The following is a 17,916-nucleotide window of genomic DNA, read 5'->3' on the forward strand; positions in this document are numbered from 1 at the left end:
CAAATTGGTCCAAAACATTCATTGGATTGAATTGGACCTGGTCCATTTATAATGGACTCACAATGGATTAGATCGGATTGGACCAAATCCAGTCCAATTGACACCCCTACCTCCACCGCCCACCACTGCCTACTGCCTCCTACCTCAAGTACTTTTCTTTTCTCTCCCTCCTCCCCTTCCTCGTCCTTCTCTATTGGCTGATGGTTTATTCACCACCATTCTTCTTCTTCTTCTTCTTCGGCAGGGGTCTATCATCACCAATAGGTGGTTCCTCCTCCTCCTCCCTATCTGTAACAAAGAAACTTGAAGCTTATTTGAGAGTTCAAATCAGCCCCCCACAAGGTTGCCCCCAACAACGTCCCACAGTACATCCCCATCGTGTATTGGGAATATCTCCCAATGATGACATCATCATTTCTGGGATTGTCACCGAGAGATGTTCCCAATACACAGCGGGGATGTGCTGTGGGACGTTGTGGGGGCAATCTTGTGGGGGGCTGATTTGATCTCCTTATTTGGATTTGAAATAATTTAGTAGAAACTAGAAACTTAGTGACTAACCTTTAACCAGTTTTGTTTAATGTTTACAAGCTTGCAAATTGCTTCAATTTGTATTAATTCATTCTTCTAAACTTGGCCACGGTTACAGAAGTCATTATAGCCTTGTAGGTTAGCCAAAAGTCTGAATTTGAAAGAAATAAATTTCTAATTTTCTATAGAATTATTTCTAAATTTTGTTTTGAATCAAAGTCGAAAACCTCAAGTAATTCAATGTAGCTGAAAATCCATGCTGAAACAAAATCTTGTTGGAACTAAATTTTGACGCAGCGTGGAAGCAATGAGAACCGGGGCTGGCTATGCAAGCACCGGGCGTTCGCTAGCACCTAGCGAAAAACACCGATTTTTCTAGGAGAGAGAAAAGGTGGCGAAAATAGGAAGAAGAGAACTTGAAGAAATTCTGAAAATCTAAAGTATGAATTGATGAATAACTTTGGGAAAATAGCAGTATTTATAATACACTTGGGAATTGTAAAAGAACTAGGAAAGAACATGAGTCTTGATCTTGATCTTGATCCTCTTGGGCTGTCTTGATAAGGTCGAACCCTCTTGGAATTCTTGGGCTTGATCTTCCATCGTCCGATCTTCCCGGCTCTCCTTATGCATGAATCTGGGAGTCTTGGATTTCTTGATGCTTCTTGGAGTCTTTGTTGGATCTTGATTGGAGTCTTGAATTCTTGCTAATCTTGGAAGAGTCTTGATAATCTTGGATTCTTGATAAGTCTTGGAGTCTTGGAAGAGTCTTAATGGATTTTGAATTATCCTATTATCCTTTCTTGACTTATCTTGGACTCTTGACCTTATCCTAGGAGCTGCCGCCCCTAGGGGTGAGATGGGCCTTGGGATGGGCCTCCATCATTCTCCCCCACTTGGAGAGAACTCGACCCCGAGTCGTGACGAGGATAGGCAAGTGTTATCTCTGGTAGGTACCGGTGAAGGTCAGCAACGTTGAAGGTCTTGGATATACCCATATGATCTGGTAGGTCCACTATATAGGCATTATCATTAATCTTCTTTACGATCTTGTATGGACCATACTTCCGAGGCTTCAACTTGTTGTAGGTACCTACGGGAATTCTTTCCTTCCTTAAGAAGACCATAACCTCATCACCTACATCAAACACTTGAGGTCGGCGGTGTTTGTCTGCGGCCATCTTGTACTTGGCGTTGGATTGCTCTAGCTTCTGCTTCAAGGCGTCTTGGACGGACCGGATTTGTTCTGCCATCTGTTCTGCTGAGATACTGGCGCTGGGTACCTTGGGTAGTTTCACTAAATCCAGTGCATGGTTAGGGACCTTCATGTACACGATGGAGAATGGGGATCTTCCTGTAGAACTATGCACTGCATTGTTATAGGCGAACTCAGCCTGGGCTATGGCGAAGTCCCACTGTTTTGGCCGTTCCCGGCATATGCTGTAATTAAATTCCCTAAGGTTCGATTTACCACTTCTGTTTGTCCATCTGTCTGCGGATGGGCTGTACCGCTGAAATTAAGTGATGAATCAAACAACCTCCACAGGGTCATCCAAAAGTGACTAAGGAACCGTGTGTCACGATCTGAAGTGATGGTCTTGGGTACCCCATGTAAGCGAACAATCTCCCTGAAAAATAATTTGGCTGTTGCGGATGCATCTGCTGTTTTCTTGCATGGGAGGAAGTGAGCCATTTTTGAGAACCTATCAACCACCACGAAGATGGAGTCCATATTCCTCTGGGTCTTTGGCAAGCCTAGCACAAAATCCATGGACAAGTCTTCCCATATAGCAGTAGGAACGGGTAGAGGCATGTAGAGACCTGTGTTCTGGGTTTGTCCCTTAGTTGTCTGACAAACATAGCACCTGCTTACGATGGTAGGCACGTCCCTTCTCAATTTCGGCCAGTAATATCGCCCCTTAATAGCTTCTATTGTTTTGTCCCTTCCCAAGTGTCCTGCTAGTCCACCCCCATGCAAATCCCTGATGATCTTTTCACGGAGGGAGGTGCAAGGGATACACAGCTGTTCCCCTTTCATAAGGAACCCGTCATAAATAAAGAAGTCTTCTGCTGACTGCTTATTCACACATTTCTCCCATACATGTTGAAAGTCTTCATCTTGGGCATATAAGTCTTTTAGGCACTCAAAACCCACTATCTCAACGCTGAGGGTCTTGATGAGAGCTACACGTGCATCAGCCACTTTATTTTTTTGTCCTGTCTTATACACAATTTTATATGGGAACTTGTCTAGGAAAGCAGACCATCTGGCATGTAAATCACTCCTTAATTGCCTTTGCCCACTAAGATATTTTAGGGCCTGGTGGTCAGTATAGAGAACAAATTCTTTTGCAATTAAATAGTGTTCCCATGTTTTCAAGGCTCTTATCACAGCATAAAATTCCTTGTCATAAGTAGACCACTTTCTCCTGGCTTTACATAATTTTTCACTAAAGAAAGCAATGGGTCTTTTCTCTTGGGACAATACATCCCCTATGCCAACTCCACTGGCGTCACATTCAACTTCAAATAACTTATTAAAATCTGGCAAGGCAAGAATAGAAGCAGTACATAACTTTTCTTTTATGAGAGCAAAACTTTGCTCTTGTTCTTCTCCCCATTGAAATTTCCCCTTTTTCAAGCATTCAGTAATGGGAGCCATGATACTACTAAAATTCTTAATAAAACGCCTATAGAAGGTTTCCAACCCATGAAATCGCCTGACATCTGTAACAGTGGATGGGGTCGGCCACTCCCTAATGGCTTTCACCTTTTCCTCATCTACTTTCACACCATCATTGCTTATAATAAATCCCAAGAATAATAAATTATCATTCATAAAGATGCATTTCTTCAAATTAGCATATAATTTATTTTCCCTCAATGTTTTCAGGACCTCCCTAATATGTCTCACATGCTCAGTGATAGACTTGCTGTATATCAAAATATCATAAAAATAGACTACCACAAATTTACCAATGAAGGGGCACAATACCTGGTTCATCAGCCTCATGAAAGTGCTGGGTGCATTGGTTAGTCCAAAGGGCATGACCAACCACTCGAACAAGCCATCTCTAGTCTTGAAGGCTGTCTTCCATTCATCTCCGGGACGGATCCTGATTTGATGATATCCACTCCTGAGATCTATTTTTGAGAAAACTACAGCTCTGCTTAGTTGATCCAGCATGTCGTCCAGCCTAGGAATGGGAAATTTGTACCCAATGGTGATCTTGTTAATGGCCCTGCTGTCGACACACATTCTCCAACTGCCATCCTTCTTAGGTGTTAATAAGGCAGGTACTGCACAAGGACTCATGTTGATTTGAATGTGTCCCTTTTTCAATAATTCTTCTACCTTTTCTCGTAAAATTTCATTCTCCTTAGGACTCATCCTGTAATGTGGGAGGTTAGGTAGACTAGCACCTGGAACAAAATCAATATGGTGCTGTATATCTCTCATGGGAGGGAGTTCATTTGGTAACTCCTTTGGAACTACATCATTAAATTCATCCAGTAGTCCCTGTATTTCAGCTGAAATTGTATTTTCTCCATTAACATTTTCTCCTTTTACTACTAACAAATGTATCTCATGAGTATCCTTACATTCTTTAACAAATTCAGCATGATGATGGGTGATGGTAAGGAAATTTTTCTCATGTGCCTTTGGAGTATTTGTAATATTTTTTTCTGCTATGGGTAACAAAGTATAACGTGTACCTTCTTTTTCAAGTTGGTAGGTATTCTTCCTACCCATGTGCCTTGCATCTATATCAAACTGCCAAGGCCTCCCTAACAAAATATGGCAAGCATCCATATCTACAATATCACAATATGCTTCATCATGGTACTTACCAATTGAAAAAGGTACCTTGCAGCGTTCTTCCACTCGTACGCCGCTTCCTTCCTTGATCCACCTAATTGTGTATGGGTTAGGATGTTTTTCAGGAATCAGCTGTAATTGTTGGATGACATCCCTGCAAATAATATTTTCCTGACTACCACTATCAATAATTAAATTAAATAATTTTCCCTTGACAGTACATCTGGTACGAAATAATCTGTGCCTTTGAGAAGTATCCTTATTTTTCTGGGACAACATCAATTTTCTTACCACACAAGTATACTCCTCATGTTCATATGGACCCTCTTCATCTTCCCCATCAGGTCCACAATATACTTCCTCCTCAATATCTTCTTCCTCCTCCCTTTCTACCATATTAACTGCCTTCCTCCTGGGACAGTCACTGGATCTATGTCCAACCTCATTACATTTATAACATTTAATAGGAGTAGGCCTTGCATAAGGGTTACTGGGTTTAGGAGGGTTGGAAGGATTACCTCGAGTATGTCCTCCTGTAGTAGCCTTACCGGCGTTACTTGTACTTGCCAGGTGAGAAGGTTGTACTGCCGGAACTGATTTGTTCCTATCGATAGTTGCTGGTCTGTTGTCGCTCCCGCTGTACCGGTGATAATTATCACTGCGTGCCTTGTCCTGGAACATTAATTCTATTTTCAATGCTAGGTTCCTTGCTTCCTGCACACTAAGAACCATCTGTACCCCAATTTTATCTCTGATAGACGGTCTTAAACCGCTTAGATAACGGGCTGCCTGCTAGTTATCACTTTCAGATAATTGATTTCTTTCATCTAATCTCAAAAATTCAGATGTATATTCATTAACACTACGAGAACCCTGTGCACACCTCTGATAAGATTCAAACATATATTGTTCATAGTCAGGAGGTAAAAATCTACCTCTGATTAATTGTTTCATGCGCCTCCAGGTTCGAACAGGACCCCTTCCTTCTCTCATCCAGGTCTCTCTCATCCGTTCCCACCAAACAGATGCGCCTCCCTTTAATCGGAAAGCTACTAATTTTACCCTTCGTTCCTCTGGTATTTCCATGTAATCAAAGAACCTATCGACTTCTGTGATCCAATCCAGAAGTCCCTCTATACCAAGATCTCCACTAAAAGTAGGAATATCTACCTTGAGTTTAAATTCATCATTATTCCTACGGGGGTTGAAATTACCTTGGTTGTGCCAATTTCTATCGTTTCTGTCATTGCTGAGAAGAACTGAAGTGCCACCAAATTCGAAATCATCATCACCGTCGTCGTCAAGAACTGGACGTCGGGACGCAGTAGCGACAGGTGGTCTGTCGTGGTTGTCTCCTTCGATCTACTGTGGATTTTCCCGGTTCCGTGGGACAACCTCCCGTAACAAGGTTTGCAGTTGCTCAGTCACCTCTGCCAATTGTCGTTCGATGTTACGTGTGGCTGTACGCTGCTCTTCGATTGCTCTCCAAACAGCTGGAAACCCCTGATCTCCGTCACGGGGTGAGTTGCGACTGCTACCGTCTGGGTTGGACATGACTGGGCGAATTCCCTGCTCTGATACCACCTGACGCAGCGTGGAAGCAATGAGAACCGGGGCTGGCTATGCAAGCACCGGGCGTTCGCTAGCACCTAGCAAAAAACACCGATTTCTCTAGGAGAGAGAAAAGGTGGCGAAAATATGAAGAAGAGAACTTGAAAAAACTCTGAAAATCTAAAGTATGAATTGATGAATAACTTTGGGAAAATAGCAGTATTTATAATACACTTGGGAATTGTAAAAGAACTAGGAAAGAACATGAGTCTTGATCTTGATCTTGATCCTCTTGGGCTGTCTTGATAAGGTCGAACCCTCTTGGAATTCTTGGGCTTGATCTTCCACCGTCCGATCTCCCTGGCTCTCCTTATGCATGAATCTGGGAGTCTTGGATTTCTTGATGCTTCTTGGAGTCTTGAATTCTTGCTAATCTTGGAAGAGTCTTGATAATCTTGGATTCTTGATAAGTCTTGGAGTCTTGGAAGAGTCTTAATGGATTTTGAATTATCCTATTATCCTTTCTTGACTTATCTTGGACTCTTGACCTTATCCTAGGAACTGCTGCCCTTAGGGGGTGAGATGGGCCTTGGGATGGGCCTCCATCAAATTTGTTGCAATTGAATTTAGAACCTTGAAACTGGTATAGTTGAGGATTTGAAATTGAAACCAAGTTTAGAATACTTGTATCACGTATGCATTATAATTGTTGAACTGAGAGTCTTGAATGCCTTTGTGATGGTAAAATTATTATCTAAATTTTAGTTAGATTTTAAAATAAAATAAAATATATTAATTTTCGTTTAATTAAAAATTTAAAATTATAGGAAAATGGAAATACGTCTAGTTCTAAGACACTAGAACAACAACCCATGAGTTCTACACCATCTATTCGTGGAAAGGCTGACCCAAAAGTAATTAATGTTTTTATCGTGTATTAAATTATAGAGGAGGAATTAATAGAATGAATAAACTTATTGCTAGATTTTAAGAAGAAATAGCTTCTTTTAAGAAAGTTCTTCATGATGTTCGTTTCCAAATGCAAGAAAATCTTAAAGAATTTTTTGAGATAAAAGAAAGAGTCTAAGAAAACCTTTGAACAAATGAATCATTATAGATGTAATGTAGATGTAAATGTGAGAGAGATGGATGTGGATGTGCAAGAAATTAATTCAACATAAGTTCTTCTTACAAACTCAGATGCTAAAGGAGACAGAGTCATGATCAAAAACATGACTTGCAAGCTTAAGTGACAAGTAAACATTATATGGATTCTAAGCCTGCTAAAACTACAAAGGCGAAGGTCGTTACTTCTATCATTTTAGATAACAAAATTTAGAGTGGTTGCTTGGTTATGGTGGAAATTTTTGGTCCTCTCATAAGGTTGTTATGTATTATAGATTTGGATGAAAAACCTTCCATGGGTTATTTGTATGATGGCATGTAAAAGGGCAAGAATCATTAAAGACCGTTGGGATAGGCAACTACATCAGGGCATTCATATGGTTGCTTTATTGGTTGAATATGAGTAGGAATCATTTTGCAATAAACCTGAGGTGATGAATGGCATTTTTGATATTGTTGACAACAAAGAGTTTTGGTAGAAATGCTATTCTTATTATGTCCAAGTGTATGCAACCCAGTAAGTCATTTTACAATTTTCAATATTTATGTACTTTAATTTATGATTTATTTAGTTAATACTTGAACTTGATAAAGCTTCTTATGTCTATGAATTGCTTTTTTAACTTGAAGATGAATGGTGGAGAACGTTTGGGCATAGTGATCCAACTTTGCAAAAATTAGCTATTCGTATTTTTAGTCAGACTTCTTCATTTATGGGATGTGAAAGGAATTTGAGTGTTTTTTAGCATGTTCATATAAAGAAAAGGAATAGATTAGAGCATTAAAGACTTAATGATCTTGTATATATTTATTATAACTTGCATTTGAAAAATAGGTAACAATTTTATTTGAACGTTTCTCTAGTTCTCTTTTTCATTTAAATTAACATTGGATACAACTTGTTTTTTATTGTCAAATGCAAATCATATCTTCTTAAGCTTTCTTATAAGAAAAGGACTTATGATCCTATGGATTATGAGAGCATTGAGAAGATAAATTTTTGGGTAGTTGAGGATGAAGAGTCACCGGAGCTTGATTTTGAAGAGTTGAATAATATGATTTATCAAGAAAAATCAATTCCAATAGTTGATGAACCAAGAGATCCAAAACATCAATTTTATCAACGAGGTTAGCTTTTACATTATTATGCATTTGTGCTTCATAGATACTAATGTAGTAAATAAGAATTAGGAATTAAATTTATTAGGATGATGAGGAGGAGGAGGATGGTGGAGTTACTTGAAAGAGTTGATTTGGAATAATTTGAGCAAGTGGTGGTGATATTAGATTTGGGCCGGTTGGGGATGCATCTAGTGTTGATTATACTAGGGCTTCCATATAACCAAGATGAATTTTATGTATTTTAGTTAAGGCTCAAGTGATCAACTTAATCTGACCCCTTGTTCTACTTGTAGTACCACAGCCGAAGGTGCAAGCTTTTTTATTTATTTATTTTTTTTATGTATTGATCATCAACCCCAAGGTTGGACAGGGAACTGTTCTAGGTCCGGTTCTCAGGTTGGACAATCTGATCGTTCGATCTGAACGGACGGCCCGTTATGACAAAAAAAATTAAAAATTATAAAAAACAAAAAGACAGGCAAAAACCATTGTCTAGGTTAGTGGTTCGACCACCCGGGTCAGCGATTTGTTGAATAAATTAATGGTTTTTGGCCAAAAAGCAATTTTGGGGTAAAACATATTGATTCCCAGATTTTTTGATCTGATCGTCCAATTCAGTCCGGTTTTGAAAACCATGATCTACCCTTTGCTTCTGGGCTCAAGTACACTCTTCTCTTCCCATGGACTTGAGCTTTGTAGAATTAATTAATCAAGTTCATAATCCCCCCAAGTGGAAAATGATTTTCACTAGGTATAAGCAATTGGTTTATCGGCTAAAAATTGAATTGGATAAATCATTTTTTTTTTAAATTGAAGCTAAAATGAAAAATCAAACCAAAATCAAAATAATCAAAACTGAAAATTTTTATTCCATTTTCAGTTATTTTGAGTAAAACCAAATTTCTTTAATATATTAATATACATTGACGCATTAATATATATCTATACTATATTATAAAGCGATTAAGTCCCATGTTAGAAGCCCTCTCCTTCTCCCGTTCCACCTTCTCCCTTCTCTCCGTATACCTCTCTCCTTTCTCCCTTGCCCCTTCCTAGCCCTTCCACGTAGCCACGTGGAAGCCCTCTCTTCTACACTAGAGTACCGCTCCAAATCTAACTCTCATGTTCTCAATCACTTAGCCAACTCCCTCTTAAAATTTCTCCTAAACTATCTCTCCCACCTAAAATTCTTCCTATCAATCTATATTGTCACGTGGTAGCCCTCTCTTCTTCACTATAGTTCCTCTCTCTCTCTCTCTCTCTCTCTCTCTCTCTCTCTCGCTCGCTCGCTCGCTCTCTCTCTCTCTCATGTTACCAATCGGCTCAACCCCCTCCTAAGATTTCTCCTAAACAATCTCTCCCATCGAAAATTCTTCCTAAAACACCTCTTAATCTATATTATAAACCATCTAAAAACCAAAAACATGCATAAATTAATAAACTAAATTAATTTGTGAAATATTTTTTATATTTTCAATAATTACTGATATTATTGAATATTAGTTAATAAATATCAACACCTAAACAATAACTTTTTCATAATTTTGGTAAATTGAAAATTTTAATTACTAAGAATTACTTGCCAAAAATTACTTATTTTGGTAATTTAATTTCAGGATTTTTTGAAAATTAATCATTGAAATCAATAATTATATTAATAATTAATTAAATAATAATAAATACAAATTTAATAATTAAAAATTATCAGTAATTTTTAGCAATAAGTATTTATTGATATTTTCAGTAATTTTGGTCAATTTATTAATATTTAATGATATTATCAAACAATAATTAAAATTTTCAGTAATTTTTTATGGAAAATTAATTTCAATAAATATAAATTTATTTTTTTATGTTTTTAGTAATTTTGATATTTACTATAATTTTTTAGCAATAATTAGTGATTTTATTAATTTAGTGAAACTTAAATTATAAAACTTCCAATTTTTCAAATAAATAATTGAATTTTTTTAATAATTTCCATAAGTATTGGATACTAGATTTATAATTACCATTAGTAATGGAATTATATTTATGGGCGGGTTTGGGGTGGGGATCATACTCCTCATCCCGACCTCGAATTTTAAATTAATCCCCGGTCCTCGACAGAGAGGACTTCCCCATGCGAGGACCCGAATCCCTGAATTTTTTTAATTAAAAGTTTTCTTTTAGAAAGGTATTTTTTTAAATATATTTTGATACATATAATATAAATAATATCTTAAATAACATAAATAATATTATATATTTAATATATATAATCGGGGTTGGGGCAGGTGTGGACTTCACTCCCCGTCCCCAATTAATTCCTATTAATTCCATTTCCATCCCATCCCCGCCTGATCGGGGAGGCTGAGTACTTGGCAGGGATGGAGAAAATTTCCATCCTTATCCCCAAGTTGTGTAGCTTCATAGAACAATTAGTTTTAAGTCCAATTCCATGCATCATACAGGGTCCGCTAGTGTGTAGTGTGTGTATCTCTCTCTCTCTCTCTCTCTATCTATCTATATATATATATATATATATATATATATATATATAAAAGAAAGGTAATCATGAACTTAATTGGATGAAGTGGTAAACTCACAATGATCCAATCCTATAGGGTTAAGGTCGAGTTGAACTTAATTGATCTTGGGTTGGGTTGGGTTGAAGCTGATCACATGACCAGCCCAATCTGTTAACATTGTATTATTGAATCATATGTAATATAACCTCAGTAACCTTTGACTATAATATTTTATTTAGGGTCTGTTTGATTTGCAATTGAAATTGGAGTCAAAATCCTTGGAATCGAAATTAGAATGGTCTATTCTTATAGCCTGTTTTGTTTAAACGGGAATCGAAATCAAAATTAGAATAAGTTGAAATGGGATTTCCAAGAAAGGGAGAAGAAATCAACATTCCCTCAAATAGAGAATGTCATGCCAATAGGAATGGGAATAGAATTCCAATTCCCCCCAACCAAAGAGTTAAAATTGGAATGGACCATTCCGACCATTCTCATTCCACTTCCAGACCCCTGTTCCCACTAAACAAACATACCCTTAGTCGGGTCAAGCAAGGTTTGGGTTGGTATAGAAACCCGACCCATTGGCATCCCTAATCGATCAACTCATGTGACTTTGAGCTTGTAGAAGAACCTCCTGCTCCTCCTTTTTCGATGGAATTTTAGGCAACATTTTAAATTTATTGTTTCAAGCTTTTTTAATTTAAGCAACTTTAGAAGATAATTTGGATTCATTATTTTTTTTTCATTTTTAATTTTTTATCTGAATGAACCAAACAGAAACCAGACAGTTGAACCATTCCACTGTGACCTAGTGGACAAAGCGGTTTTACGTCGGGTCTGAATTAAGCACCATTGCTTAAAAGGCATGAGTGGAAAAAGATTATTTAATGGAATTTCCTCTTTTCATGTTTTGTCTTGTTGGGTTGGGCTCCGATTTACATTTTTCTTCTATGACGAAGATTGAAATTGCAATTCATAACCACTATGCAGTGCAGAAGGCCCACAGGCTTGTGGACCAGCTTGGACAATTACTTAGAGATGGGCTGGGCTGGAATGTCAGGCCCAATACTCAGGCTGGCAGAGGTATAGTGCCCAGTTGACTCCGGTTTGCATAATATTATATAAGAGGATGAGATGTTCATATATGACTGTGATGTTATGTGGGTAGACGAGGTCCGGAGATCCGGACTCTGCCCAGTTGCCCCTATATATCATGCATTTGCCGGTCGCTTATCATCAGCCTCTGCATAGAAAATTACTAATTCCGGATCTCCTGTCCATACAAATTCTGTCCACGTCTACTCACATAATATCGCAACTACATATGGAGAACATTTCATCCTCCTACATGGTATTATACAGGGGGAGATGTTCCCAGTTCATAGGATAGTATGTTGTGAGTAGACGTGGGTAAAGTTCTCGTGGGCAGGTGATTCGGACTCCCAAATTAAGTCCGGATCTCCTGTCCATGTTTATCAGAACCACACATAGAGAACATCTAATCTTCTGCATAGTATTATGCAGGGGGAGATATTCCCAATTTACGGGAGATAGTGTATTGTGGGTAGGCGTGGGCAGGTGATCTGAACTCCCAAATTACCACCTATAGCTCTATCACCGCCGAAGAAATTTATGGAACGAGAAATTTTCAGAACTTTGGTTAAAAAAGGAGTTCTTAGGGATGTGAACTTTTGGCCTGTAGATCTCACAAGCTTCACACGTAGCTGAGAAGGCGAACCAAGCGCATAATGGCCGCATTGATAATGATCCCCTCCAATAACCCAACTATTAGGATCAACTGACAAACAGGAAACAGCACACGAAGAGCCAACCTATCTGAGCTCGCCTACATCCTGTTCCGCCATTCTATCCTGTTCAGTATCATATCGTTTGTTAAAATGTTGGCCCAAAATTAATGGATACATGAGTGTTGCAGTTTGTAAGTGGGATTTCTAATTTATGATGGGTTTTAATGTAAAGGGAAATGTAGGGACTAAGGAACGATCATAGACATTGACATAATCAATAGATCAGAAATGGTTGTTGGTGAAATTAGGGGTGAACATTGTTAGGTTAAAATAAAAAAAATTGAATAGAAAATTTTGATTTTGATTTTTTTTTTTTTAATTTGATTACTTCTTCAATTCATTTGGGTTGCAGGTTAGAAAATTTGGTTAATTGAACAAAAAAGCAAATTAACTGAATTTTATTATATATATATATATATATATTCGCATGAAATACCTTTACAAGGGAACCGGATGGGCTAGAAACAAAGTGGCATAAATATGTGGGTCTCACGTGAGTCCATGTGTACAAAGCATTAAGCACTTGGAATTTCACCTATCATGCCTAACCCACTTTATTTCTAGCCCATTCTGACTCTTTTACAAGCCCAAAGGACGGGTTTTGGGATTTTAGAACCTGAACAGGTACAAATAGCATATGGTATTAAGCTTAATTTAATTCTTTCCGATGCACGCATATTGTTGTAAAGCATATAAATTTTCTTTATTAGGTGTTAAATTTAATAATATTTTGAATTCTATATAAAGAATAATTTATAATTTATGTGTTTCTTACATATTTAATCAAATAATTGAAAATTTAATTGTTTGTTGGGTTATTTTATTTATTTATTGCTTATTTATTTTTACAACAATAAATAATAGAAAATTCGATCCAAGTTCTAAACCCAGCCCACCATGGGCTTAGGGAGGCAGATAAGATCTATAATTTACAAAATTCTCCCCAAATCCACTCAGTTGCCATCCCTAATTGTAGGGTTCATTTTACATGTAGATCTTGTACTTCGGCAAGGCTCAATTCTCCATAGTAAATTCTGGTTATTTGTCTTGCGATGAAGCTCCATCCTTTCTTTTCTTACCTTGTTGACTTCAATCCAACTTTTGAGTTGAATAGGATTTGCCTTTGGGCTTCAAGCAACCAGCGGGGTACGTATGGTACCGTATCTTTTGATCAATGATATGCATGTTTTAAAATGCTTTTAGAAACTGTTTTGTGATAATTAAAAAATATAAAAATGGACCCCTCACCCCTGTAAAATTTTGAAAAAAGAACTAAAGAAAAAAAAAAAAAAAAAGTGCAAGGTTCTAAGTATCAATACATATCTTCCGGTGTATCGGAATGTATCGATACCTCGAACCTTGGGGTATTTGTCAATATAAAAGTTCTATTTTGTTGTTTATAAAAATGCAATCTCAGCCAAACAAAAGAAAATCCCGTTACTTGAGCAAGTGTTTTCTTAAAAGGAAGTGAAAATAATCTCAATTCAATAGAAGGAAAACGCCATTGTTTTTTAACCAACCAACAAAAGATTACATAATAAAATAGAAACATGTTTACATTCCCACAAGGATGGCCTGGGCTAGCACTCTTACAAGTGCTGCTTTAAAGTCATTAGGCTCAGTTTGGAAGGAGCACAAATGTTAATACGTACAGTGCAAAATCATATATTTTGTATAATTTTGTATGTATTTGCACTGTACATATTTGTATTTGTATTCTTTCCAAACTGAGCTTAGGATGTATTTGGTGGCGATATAAATAAATTTGCACTGATGCAAATTATGATAGTGTTGTGCAAATTCTGATTTGTTTTTTTTTCAAATTTTACCTTATTTTATTTGATAGCAGCAAAAAATGAAGTAAAATAAGACTTGAAACAAAATGAAATAAAAAACCCAAAATAAAATTAAACTAGAATTTGCATTCTTTTCATTTGCACTCCCATGCATTTGTACTAGTGCAAATAAGATTACACCGCAACCAAACACAGACCCTTCTTTTCGTGAAAAAGACACACACTTATGTGTTACATAAGATGGCACTTAAATGGACTTAGATCCAAGTTATAAAATAAAAAAAAAGATCTATAAAAAAATAAATAAATATACTTTCTTCCGTTTAGATGGTCCATGCATGTCAACATGTCTCTCCTTTGAGAGAAGCTATTTATCTATTTCTCTCATTTTTTTTTTGCATTTTCATATTTTCTTTTGTTTTAAAATATAAAAAGTAATCATTGTTATTTTTATTAGATCATAAAGCTGTAAACTATTAGAGAGAGAGACAGAGACGGTATGGGAATAGTAATACAACATAATAAAGTAAAATATTAATAAATCAAATAATATATGTAGGTTGAGGTTAAACAATCAAATATAAAACAACAAAAATAAAAACATTATTTTAAAAAATATTAGTTTAAAAATCCACTAAACTTCCACTTAAAACTAATAGATATTAATAAAACTTAGAAAAAATTAAAAACATTTTAATTCAAATTAAAATTTAATAAGCACTAATAAAAATAATAAATTTAAATACAAATAATATTAACTGATAGTTTTAATAATATTGTGATTTAAACATGGGTTTGATATATTGCAAATAGAACCCATGTTCAAATGCCGTATTTTGTTTTGTTTCCTCTTTTTATTTTATTAGAAAACTTTGTATTAATGCATTCTTAATTAATTAACTAATGTTATTATTAAAATTAATAATTTTTATGAGTTGAGACCTTTACTATTCATAGTGCCTATACTGCACAAGAGACTTTTAAATTTTAATGAAAATTTAAAATGTAGAACTCATTTTACCACTCAAACAAAGATGACAAGTTAAACGGGTCAATATTAACCCATTTTTGAAATGGTTCCGGTTTATCTGTATAATAATAATAATAATAATAATAATAATAATAATAATAATAATAATAATAATCTATGTATAATTTAAAACTTAATAACTATATTTTATAAAAACTACTAAAGTTAATAAAAATAATAAAATTTAACAAGTTTTTATCTAGCAACTATTAAAAGTTAAGAAATTAATAAAGATTAGTAGTTCATAAATTAAAAAAACTAATATATAATTTAATTCTATTCGAATATAATTAATCAATATTAATAATATAGTTAAAATTAATTATAAAAAGTAAACAATTATAAAAAATAATAAAAATAAACCATTTGCATTCCATATAAAAATTATAAAATTTAATTATGTCATAAGATTACTACTTAGGGATGACCATTTATAATTTAGCTCAACTTTGGGTTCAAGCAAATAATGCAGGTAGTAGGGTTGTAAAATTAATAAAATTAAAAAATTAATAAAAATTAATATTTATAGGATAATTAAAATTAATAATAAAAAGTAACAAATCATTTATAACTTAGCCTAACCTAATTAGATTTATAAATTTCCATGCTCAAGCTTTTGTTTTTTTTTTTTTGTTTTTTGATTTAGGTCTAACTGAAAGATGCACCAATCCCACACATAATGTGGGTAGTAGGGTTGTAAATAGATCGGATTCAAATCAAATCCAAATACATCCACATCAACATCTGATTATGAAATTTTTAGATTTGCATCCATATATGATTTTTATAATGTTAGATTTTGAATTTTAAAGTATAAATGCATATATTAATACCTATGTGTATATAATAATTATACTACATATACGAAATAATATTTTTTTACTAGACATGAATTTTAATCAAATTGGATGGGGTTAAATCCACATCCTATTGAATTATTAACCAGATGCAAGTTCTAACATCTAAATCTAGGATAATCAGATTCAAAGTCTAATTGATTATTGAACTTTCGAGGTCTAATGATTGCCCTAGAAGATAGGGCCCAAGCTAAAGAACCTATAATAAGCTTAATGTGGAAATTATATGCACATATGGTCAATATTATTATATAATATTTAGATAATAAATTTTATATTAATATATATATAAATGAAAAAAATATTTTTTTAATTTGTAAAAAAATCATAATTTTATAATTAGCACATGCACGCCTATAGGCCTAGACAAATATTATTACACTTAGGGTGTGGGTTGGGCTAGGCCAGGCAACCTTAAAAACTACTAATGCACTATCAAAATTTAGCCCGAGATTTTAAAATTTTGGTTCATTGGGTTACACAATGGGGTTAGCCCCACCCTTCAAAAATACTTTAGCTTAAATATTATCTAAAAGTTGTTAAAAATCCCCAAAAATAATGTATGCATGGGTTGCACTTGGTTTGGTTCAGTCCAATTACGAATGTTACAATACACTTGGGTGGATTGGGTCAAGATGAGGGTCAAGCCAAGTCTAATCTAAAGTTTTAAACCTTAAGTTTAGGCTTAGATTATTTTAGTTATGACTAAAAAAGATAACTATAGATTAATTTAATTATGACTATAGCCTAATTTTATATATTCGATGATATTTAAGTATTTTAAATATTTAAATGATATTTACAAACAATTGAAACATTAATCATTAATAAAGTAAAATAAATAAAATAGAACACTAACAAATAATATGGAAAAAATCATTATTTTATTAAATAATTATAAATATTTATTTTTTTGTTAAAAATATTAATATGATTAATTAAAATTACTTAATTAGTAAAACATTTTTTGTAACTAATTATTAAAAAAAGATTTAATTATTTTAAACAACATTGCATTCTTTCATTAGTTATAAGTTTTGGTTATTTCACTTTACTTGATAAGAAGAAATAATGTTCATTTAATCATAAATTCACTATGTTTCTGGTATTATTTTTGAAAAATGAAAAAATACTGCACACCAAAGGGAGCAGTTTCTATATTTTTTGTTTTTAGAAAATAATGCTTTTTACCCATTTCAACTGCTGGTTATTTGCCTCCAACCACCCACACTCTCTTTTATGTGGGGTTCAGTTAGGGTTTGTGCAGTTCAACAGCCCCATTGAATGATTTTTCAAATTGCCTGCATCTTTATATACAGGCACATGCTTGTGTTAGCTAGAAAGGGATGTCCATGAATGTCCCTACAATAGACAGAGAATGATAGCTGCTCTTTATGGTTGAATAGACCAGCCAATGCCACTCCACTGGTTTCGTTGGATGTCATATATTCCATGGGATTGAGGGCACTTCATATTAAACACAAAATCAACCAAATCTGTTCATAGATAGAATTCAGTGGTCAATTTAATTCCACTAAAATCTTAGGCTCAGTTTGGAAGGAATACAAATACAAATATGTAGAATGCAAAACCTTGTATTTTGTATTATTTTATATATATTTATACTGTATATAATGGTATTTGTACTCCTTCTAAATTGAGCCTTAACTATTTGAAGTTCACTACACAAATCCTATCCCTCCATGCTCTAAGCAAGAAACATGTTTTCTGTCAAAACAATTCCGTGCCAGTCCATACAATTA

This window comes from Nelumbo lutea, chromosome 2, assembly GCF_056320005.1.
Source record: "Nelumbo lutea isolate HS-2025 chromosome 2, American lotus-T2T, whole genome shotgun sequence".
NCBI lineage: Eukaryota > Viridiplantae > Streptophyta > Magnoliopsida > Proteales > Nelumbonaceae > Nelumbo > Nelumbo lutea.